The sequence below is a fragment of the Pinus tabuliformis genome, chromosome X (assembly GCF_031772625.1).
Source record: "Pinus tabuliformis cultivar Carrire ecotype Pingquan chromosome X, CPIR1, whole genome shotgun sequence".
Lineage (NCBI taxonomy): Eukaryota > Viridiplantae > Streptophyta > Pinopsida > Pinales > Pinaceae > Pinus > Pinus tabuliformis.
In genome coordinates, this window is record NC_142308.1 from 1,582,299,946 (window position 1) to 1,582,309,206 (window position 9,261).

The following is a 9,261-nucleotide window of genomic DNA, read 5'->3' on the forward strand; positions in this document are numbered from 1 at the left end:
GTGTTGAAAAAGTTAGACAACATGAACTGCTGCCAATGCCAACTTCTCTACATGAGCATACCAAGTTTCAACATCAAATAGGTTATGACTCAAGTAGTATATAACATGCTCATTTCAGTCGTCATCATCGTGAACCAACACCATACTAATGGTATTATCAGCGATAGCCGAGTACAGGAGATAATCGCGATGGTAATTCAGAGGATGAAACAAAGGTGCACTAATGAGTGCGACCTTTAAAGCATCAAAGGACTTTTAAGCAATGCCATCCCAAATGAATGGAACTCCTTTCTTTAGAAGGTGAGTAAAACCCTTGGCAAGATCAATGTAGTTTGGGATGAAGTGACGAAGAAAGTTTGCCTTTCCCTGCAAACTCTGAAGTTGATGTAAGGAAGATGGAGGTGGAAAATTGACAATGGCCTCTACGTTAAGAGGATCAATTCAGATGCCTTCTTTGGAGACTACGAAGCCTAGGAGACGTCCAGATTCAGTGCAAAATACATGCTTATGTGGATTCAACCAGATATTGTAGTGTCGGCAACAAAGAAAAATCGCCCGAAGGTGATCTAGATGGTCTTGACATTTAAGCGAGTGTGTGGGTAAATCGTCAAGATATCGTTGAATGATATTTTCTACATCGTAGAAAGCATAAGACATGGCCTGTTGGAAGGTTGCACCAACGTTTCTCAGGCCAAAAGGAATATTTTTGTAGGAAAAAGTCCCCCAAGGATAGATAAAGGCAGTCTTGTGTTGATCAACGAGAAGGATATTAATCTGATTATATCCAGAGAATCCATCTATAAAGGATAAAATTTCACTCCCCACACATTCGTCTTTAATCTAGTCAATAAAGGGAGTAGGGTAATTATCCTTGGGACAGGCTCAATTAATATCTCTATAGTCAACACAGACTCATATGGTTCCCTAGTTTTTAGTTAGTGGTATAGGGTAAATAAATCCAGCTTTGAGAAGTTTTTCAACATCAGCCTTAATGGCAGTTGCCTTCCTTGGGTGTATCGAACGAAGACATTGTCGAACAAGTTTCACATTTGGATAGGTGGGGATCTCATGCACCACAATACTAGGATCGATGCCAGACATCTCTTTGTAAGTCCAGGCGAAGACATCAAAAAATTATTTGAACAGGGTTGTATAGATCTTAATCTCATCAGGAGAACAAGAAGCCCCTATGTGAATGTTTTCGACAATCCCAGGTTTGACCAAGATGTCGATGGGCATGGTTGCTAAAATGTTCCCCAAATTTCCTTCAGACAACACCTCGTGAACCAAGATGGGTGTCTGAAATGAAGTAGTCGTTTCAGGGGAAAGTAAAGTACCTAGACAAGTAGGAATTGATCCAAGGCTAGGAAGAAAAGAGGAACGATGATGAATATCATTCCAAGGGGTTTCTTCAAGAGACATGACTTCAACGATGCTTTCATTAGTAAGGAACGTCTCATTCAAAGGATCTTCGAAATCAAAAGAACCAAGCCAAGGAGTTTGTAGATACGAGTCTAGAGAAAATCTCAATCGATCATGAGTTTCAGATGCAGCCACGGAAGCCAAAAGGACAGTTTAATAAGCTTGCTAAACTAGGCTAAGCGGCATGGTGTCGCCAAAATTATCGATCTGGTCAGGACTAGGGATGATCCATGGGTCATTATTAGATGAGATCATGTTAATTGAGGCAACATTGGAGGGAGGAGGAAGGGAAAAAGTTCCCATTAAGGTAGAGTCTTTGAAAAGACCTGCGTCGACATTTTCATAAGGAATGTTGGTTTTCCCAACATAAGGCACATTACCTATTGAAGAGTCAGAGGAAAAGAAGGCCAATTGATCAACTATGACAATTTTCCCTTGGTGGGGAAAACGAAGCACACGGAAAAGGGAAGAAACCACACAAAACATTGCATGAGTCTAGCTACGACCAAGTAGAAGGTTGTAATTGAGATTTGCATCAACAAATTCTACTTCCAAATTGATCGTTTTCCCTTCTAATGGAATTGGTAAAGAGTTGAGAATACCATATGGTTGAAAACCTCTACCATCGAAAGCTTCTAAAGTGTTCGGAGACTGGTTAAGAGGAGGGGAACCAATGGCTTTCCAACACGATACATACATGATGCATGTGAAAGCTCCTTCATAAAAAACAGTCTGGTTGATAGTCTTGCGCATAACAACAACTTGTATGAGAAAAGCAAGTTGAGGTGGTAGGCGAGGAACATGCTTTTCAAGATCAAAAGTAATCAAATTGGAATCCGTGGGATCAATTCCTCCAATAGCGGATAGCAAAGACTTCCGTTGTGATGAACACATTTGAAGGACTTCCAAGGCCGACATCACTGAGGGTGCTTGAGCCAAGTCTTTTACAATATTGTAGCGTTGGGCAGCTCGCGCATTTGGATTATAGGACGATTTTCGAAGAACACCTTTAGGGGGTGGTTAGATTATGGAATTAGTGCTAGGTTTCTCAATATGGAGAGGACCAAAACTGGGTAAAGTGGAGGAAGAGGGTACATCAGTGGTATCTTTCTCTACCACAAGTTTCTCAGGAGGCAAATAATCTTTTAACCTCGTGGCTACGAAAATTGGTTTTGAGCCACTCATGAACACTTTAGAGCTTACAGAGGTTTGAGCATGGGGTTGGTCTACCAATTGCATCTACTGAGATGGGAAAGGTTCCTTCAGCACAACTGGTGTCCCTGTGGTGCCTTTCAGAAGACGAATTACTTCAGAACGTCGGGGGAAATCCTTAGTGTAATGATATTCATCATAGATAAGGGAAGGACACTTAGGCTTTCGCTTAGACGAATCATCAGTTGACGATTTCAGAGAATCCTGTTTAGGGGTATCTTGTTTACCTTTTCCTTTACCCTTCTTCTTGCCTTTAAGGATTTATCTGTTGCGATAGACAGGATAACATTTACCTATGAGGCTTTAGCAAGATTCTTAGCATTATCAACAATATTGGAAGTTGCAGCGACCATAGTAGATTTAGGTTTCAAAGAAGTAACCCGAGTACTACTAGACCGTTGAGCCACAGATATAATGATGCCATCGATAGGTGTTGAATCTGCAGGTTTGGAAGATGCAGGGCCAGTCGAAGGTCTTTGGGAACCAGGCAAGAGTTCATATAATGTTCCAGATTATGAATAAACCAAATCCAAATATTGGGCACAGGCGATGGCTTTTTCCTCAGTCACACAGCCACCCATGGCTATGTCTTTAGCAATAGGAGGGATGAATGATTTCGTAAACCATTCAGTCAAAAGCTGATCCGAGATATCAAATTTGATGAGATGACGCCTACGCCTCCATTCATGGATATGATCAGAGATATGAGTAGAAGTCGTATATTGCAAAGACGTTAAGAGATGGGTTCCGCTCTCATACCAGACAAGCAATTGGAAATGGGTGAGGAAATCCAAGGCCAAAGTATTGAAATCTTGGAAAGCACCACGAGGGAGCTTGATGTACCATTTAGTGACAGCACTGGAAAAGAGGTAATCGAATAGAATCATCGACCTAAGAGTCAGAGGAACACCAAAGGTGGTAAGTCATAACATGCGCTTGGGGGTCTTCTCCATATTTACCTTCGAATTTGGGGCAATCACTAAGTATTTTAGTTGGTACCAGACGCCAATATGATGAGTGAAGTATCAGGTCATTTGTAAGCCTTGACACATCTCGCAATTCCAACGTTGCCAAAATTGGCAGTTGTGGATTGTATGGGGTATAAGGTCTCTGGTATGTACCAAAGTGAGTATTCCAACCTTGCTGAGTTTGGGTCTGCCCCCACTATGGTGGGTTTTGTCCATAAGGCAGTTGACTATATGGAGATTGAACATATGGAGGTTGGCCATAAGGAGGTTGACCATATGGAGGTTTACCATACAAAGGTTGAATATATGGAGGTTGACCATAAAGAGGTTGACCATACTGAGTTTGGTGACCATATTGGACATATGGAGTTTGCGAAGAAAATTGACCATACTGCTGGTGGTAAGGTCCCTATTGCATCTGTTGCGACTATGGCAATGATTGTTGGTAAGGTCCCTCTTGGGATTGGTAACAAATATGCTGCTACGACTATGAGTAAGGTCCCTGCTGGGGTTGAATAGGAACATGTTGTCGTGGTTGTTGGTAAGGTCCCTGTTGGGATTGGTAGGAAACCTGCGCCTGCGATTGCGGGTAAGACACTTGCAGCTGTGGTTGCGGGTAGGAAACCTGGGTTGTGGTTGCAGGTAGGGTCCCTGTTGTGGTTGAATATGAATTTGTGGCTGCAAAGGAGGATTACCAATCCCATAAGTATATTACATTTGAGGACCATATTGCGTTTGAGGACGTGCCCACTGATAAGGAGTTTGGAGCTATTGAGAGCTTGTAGGAGTATAAGACTGCTGGTAGGAAAGTTGAGTCAAAGGGACTTGATGACCTTGTAAAGGGGTCCTTATGACGTTACATGATACAAATGGAATTGGCGTTCCACCTGGGTAAGAAACAACGCCAATAGGTTGACTTGCCCCCAATATGGGAGGAGGGGGTGAATAGTTTCCACTAGAAGCAGGAGGTGTGTAGGGCGGAGGAAGTTTCTCCCCAGACATTTGAGCAGATGAATTTGTAGGCTATCCACTCACATTGGGGACTGCAGTTACTGTGGCTACAATAGAAGGAGCAAAAAGATTAAGAGGAACATGTGTTTCACTTACTGACGTTGTAGGTTGGGTAGGGGTAAGTGCAGTTACCGACATGTTTGGAACAAATGAGTTGGTAGTAGGAGTGATAACAGAGGACCAAATGGGATTGTGAAACAATGAAGTTACACCAGGATTGTCTGAAAAAGCATCACCGAGAGAGTTATAACTTGATGGAACCAAGGGTGTACTATAAGTAGGAGGTGTACTTGGCCCCGCCATCATGTAGGTAGCGAAAACATAAGGAAAGCCTTCAGGAGGAAGAAGTAACAAAGGATCAATCTCCATACTAGGATATAAGTTCCAAAAGTTTCCGCTGGAATACCTTGGGAGGTCGACCCTACAGGTGGATTATCACCTTTTGTTTCCATGATTGGGAACAACTCTCGGTTGGGAACCCAAATCGTTCTAGGAGGACTCAAAGGTACATTAGGAGTATCAAAAGGACTATACGGGTGTGGAGGCGATAAATACACAAGAGAATCTGATTCAAAGAGTGGATTAGGATGAAAAATAAAGAAATCCGAAATAGGATGAGGACTAGCCGGAGGAGAGTCCTCGGATGAGCCTACCGACTCTGGAGGTGGTCGGGAAGCAAGGGGTTGGATTCTTAGGACAAGACCAAGTTCAACTCCTTAATTTTTAAGGGATTCAGGCTCAACAGTATTGGAACCTACACCCTAGGTGAATCGGGTGCATTAGTATCTCAATAGATATTTGGGGTCTCGTTTGGGACTCTTGGTGGTTTTGCCACAATGTCTTTTCAGAAAATGAATCAGAAACGTGTGTTGGTGAATGCTTTAGGCTTAAATCCAATTTTACAATTAACCATTAATGTTGAGGAAAAAAGGAGGTTTTCGTTTCATGAGTGATTTGTGATTCCGTGGTCAATTGATTATACTAACAAAAAAGAAATAAATAAAAAATGGGTAAATTAGGCACGAGGGTTTACCAAGCAACCATGAACTACTATATAGACCTTGGCAGAACCAAGGACTTAATGTACGACAACCAATCTCCCTGAATGATGTGTTCGGTGTATCATGGTATACAGGGTGTTAGACTCTGTTACTTGTGGTTGGATATCAACCTATAGGGGGTTCCAAATATATACACGATGGTACGTGGGAGTGCAGTCCGTAGTAGTGTTGTCTAATGTGTAACCATTCGATGAGAGAGTTCCTTTATACTTATCATGCATTGGGCGCCTTTGATATACCCAAAATTACTGGAGAATGGTCCTATACACTTCTGTACGTGGAACAAGATTTCACCCCCTGGATACAACGCTGGCAAATAACGACAGCTCCTACATTTAACGACGTCGGAACACATCTCTAGCCTAGATCTCTAAATGTTTTTCATCAATGACAAATGCTCCTTAGGTTAATTGAGGTAAATTTTAAGTTGATCTTCAATTAAGTTTCGATTTAAAGACTCAAAGATCGATGTCACCTGAACACCTATGATGCAACTAGCATGAAAAAATGATTCTTTTTAATTCAATGAAAGCTATCTAACATAGGGACGAAGTTCACACATTGATACAACAATGAAGTATGCAACAAACAAATTCTCCTAACTAGATATTTCACCTTCACTATTTCAATGCACCTAACAAAAGTAGAATGAGATTCAATTCGTTAACATGCAACTACATGAATCGTTCCACTTTCCTTTTTCATTGCACTCACCAAAGTAAAATGAAATTAAATTCAAATGCACCTACATGAATATTATCACTTTTCTTTTTGAATGATTGAGAATGCACTTCTTTCAACCTTCAGAATCAAGCAATGCGATCTACGCTCAATTATAATCCCAAAAATGACTTTCCAATGCAATTTAACCTAACACAATTTCAAAAAGTAAATCTTGAGATAAAAGCTAAAACAAATGCAAGTGTTGTTTCTTTATGATTTCCAAAAGAACTAATAATGCGTAATAAATAGCAAAATCAATATTCCTTTCACACACACAAGCAACGAGGAGTAAAACCAACTGACCTAAAACCCAAAGGACTCAACCATACTTCACTTTCACTACTTCAAAGCAATGGGATGGATTTTGCAAATCAACAAGAAAGCAACCAAAATGTTGACAAATCTAAAGCACAAAGAGTAGGAGGATACGTCAGAGGTCAAGACACACTAGACCTTTCCGACAAAAACCCTAAAAATTCTCAAGTTTGAGGGATCAACGCGACTGTATCAGTAAAAAAAACCATGCTGACAGGGCTTTCAACACGACTGTTACAGGATAAAAAGCATTGGACAAGAAAGACTTGGAAAAATAAAAAGAATTTCAAAGAGAAGTCCAGACTTAACACTCTAAAGGACTGACTACTCAAAATGCAAACCCATATTGAATCTAAATTACAGATCACTAAGTGGTTGGCCAAACTGATCAAATAGACCAAACATAAAAAGGAGGTTGAAAGGGCTATAGGTTCCCCAGTGGAGTCGCCATTTTGTTGTGCAAACAATCCCTTCTGTAGACATAAGTAATCTCTCTAGTCCTATAAGAGGATCTAGCAACAAACTAGACAAACATGTGCAAACTTTCCTAGTTTATATCAGAAAATACAAAGTAAGATAGATGACCTACCTCACTTTGATGCTAAATGCCCGTTGATGTCGTCCTCAATCTTCTCGCTTCCAAGTTCAATCCTCTTTACGCCGTTGTGGATGAGTACCTGCAAGGAAGATCAAACAAAAATGACAAAGGCATACATGACATAATTCATTCTAACATAAACTATATGACAAATCAAGGAGTATCATACTAAATGAGTAATGATTTACACACTTATGGAAAGTAAACACATGATGTATTTATTAATAGAAAATGAGGGAAGCATACAACCACTTAAGCCTTGATGTTGGAAGCCTCCTTTGGATGAGTTTCCAAGTCCTAGCCAAGACCTTCAAGCACTCCTTCTCCTTAGCAAGATGGGCAACATTTAGGCATAGTTTCAGCATAGGAATGCAACCAAACAATGACCAGCCAGTTGTGGATAACAAGGATCTCATTTATAGGGAAGGATAAGGAGTTAAGGATCCATAAAAGGAGGGACAGGTTCCACAACTCAAGGGCAAGATCCATGAGAGTAGGATCAAGGACCAAGAATGGGAGATCTCGCTCTAATCCTTTTTCACCTGTAACCAACTCGCCGTTCTCAAGGCTTCTAGTAAGAAAAACTTCTCCTCCACTTTAAGAAAAATTGCCTGAAGAGGTTCAACGCGGGTTTTCCTATAGAAAGCCATGCTGGCAGTGCTAAGTCAGAAGAGTGCAACAAGTTACCGGCACGGGTCACCAGTGGTGCAAAACGCGTTGATCTTGAAAACTAGGGCTTTGACCAGTTTTCTCAAGAACTGTTTGAGGACAACTTTTCTTCTATTCTTTAGGGAAGCTTCTATATATGTTTCATGGTGAATACAGTGACAACTTTCGTCATTTTGACGCTTCAGGATACAGGATGGGAAGTGTGAAAAAATACTGTGTAACAGAAATAGGAGGAGACAAAACAACAAAAGACAAAGGGGGGGCATGCATCATTGGAGACAAGACTTAGGAAATCTCAGGAGGAGCTACTGCTAATGCATCGTTTGAAGTCTCCTTCACATCAGACTTGAATGCATTGGCATAGATTTCTTCTCCTGCAACAGAGGAATGATGATGGTGGTTATGTAATTTCCTTGTGAGCCCAAAAAGTACCTCAACAACTTCTACTTCTCATTCCGAGATGGAGTTGGAAACCTACATATAGCTTAACAATAAAAATCAGTCAGAACTAACATAACTTGGGGGAAAAAGAGATAGAAAGATGCATTTTTCTCCTAAAGCCCGTGGCAACTTCTTCAAGCAACATATTTTTGTTATTTTCCATGGCCATTACTTCTTTCTAATTGGTTTCTACAAGAAATTCCAAGAAGGCTACTAGATTCACAAAATCACTGTCTCTGGGAGCAGGAAATAAGCATCCTCGTATGAAACAATTGCAAAAATACTACTGAGCACACCTAGAAGAGCGAGTTGCAAAGGAAGTCAACAAACATGATGTCCATCCCATAAAAATGCCTTGACGGGCTAAAAGAGTTGTTAACATTGATATCTAGACTAAAAAACTCAAGAAATAATGTTTGACATAGGAAGATGAGAGGGGGATTTTGAAGAGGGCAATAGTGATCTATGATAGCCAACCAGGGGTTGGAGAAACATAATAAAAAAATAATGAATGAATGACTTTAAAAGCAACGAACGAACCATTCTCCTTCTAGGCTTCACTGATGCATTTGAAGAAGAGGGTGAGGTAGGAATCACGTTGGGATGAGCTGGGGAAGGAGATTTATGGTGTTGACACCTGCCTCCATCTGAAGCTGTCATTGTTACTATTATAGTTGTTATTCTTTCACACAATTTGACTCTTCTGACGAGAATAACGACAATCGATTGCCAACTCTCTCCCTCATCGACGTTGGATAGTCTGCGAAGAACAACAAATCCATAAAGCTACAACCAGTTGTATAGTTGTTGAGTATACATATTATGATGTGAGATCTGTAAA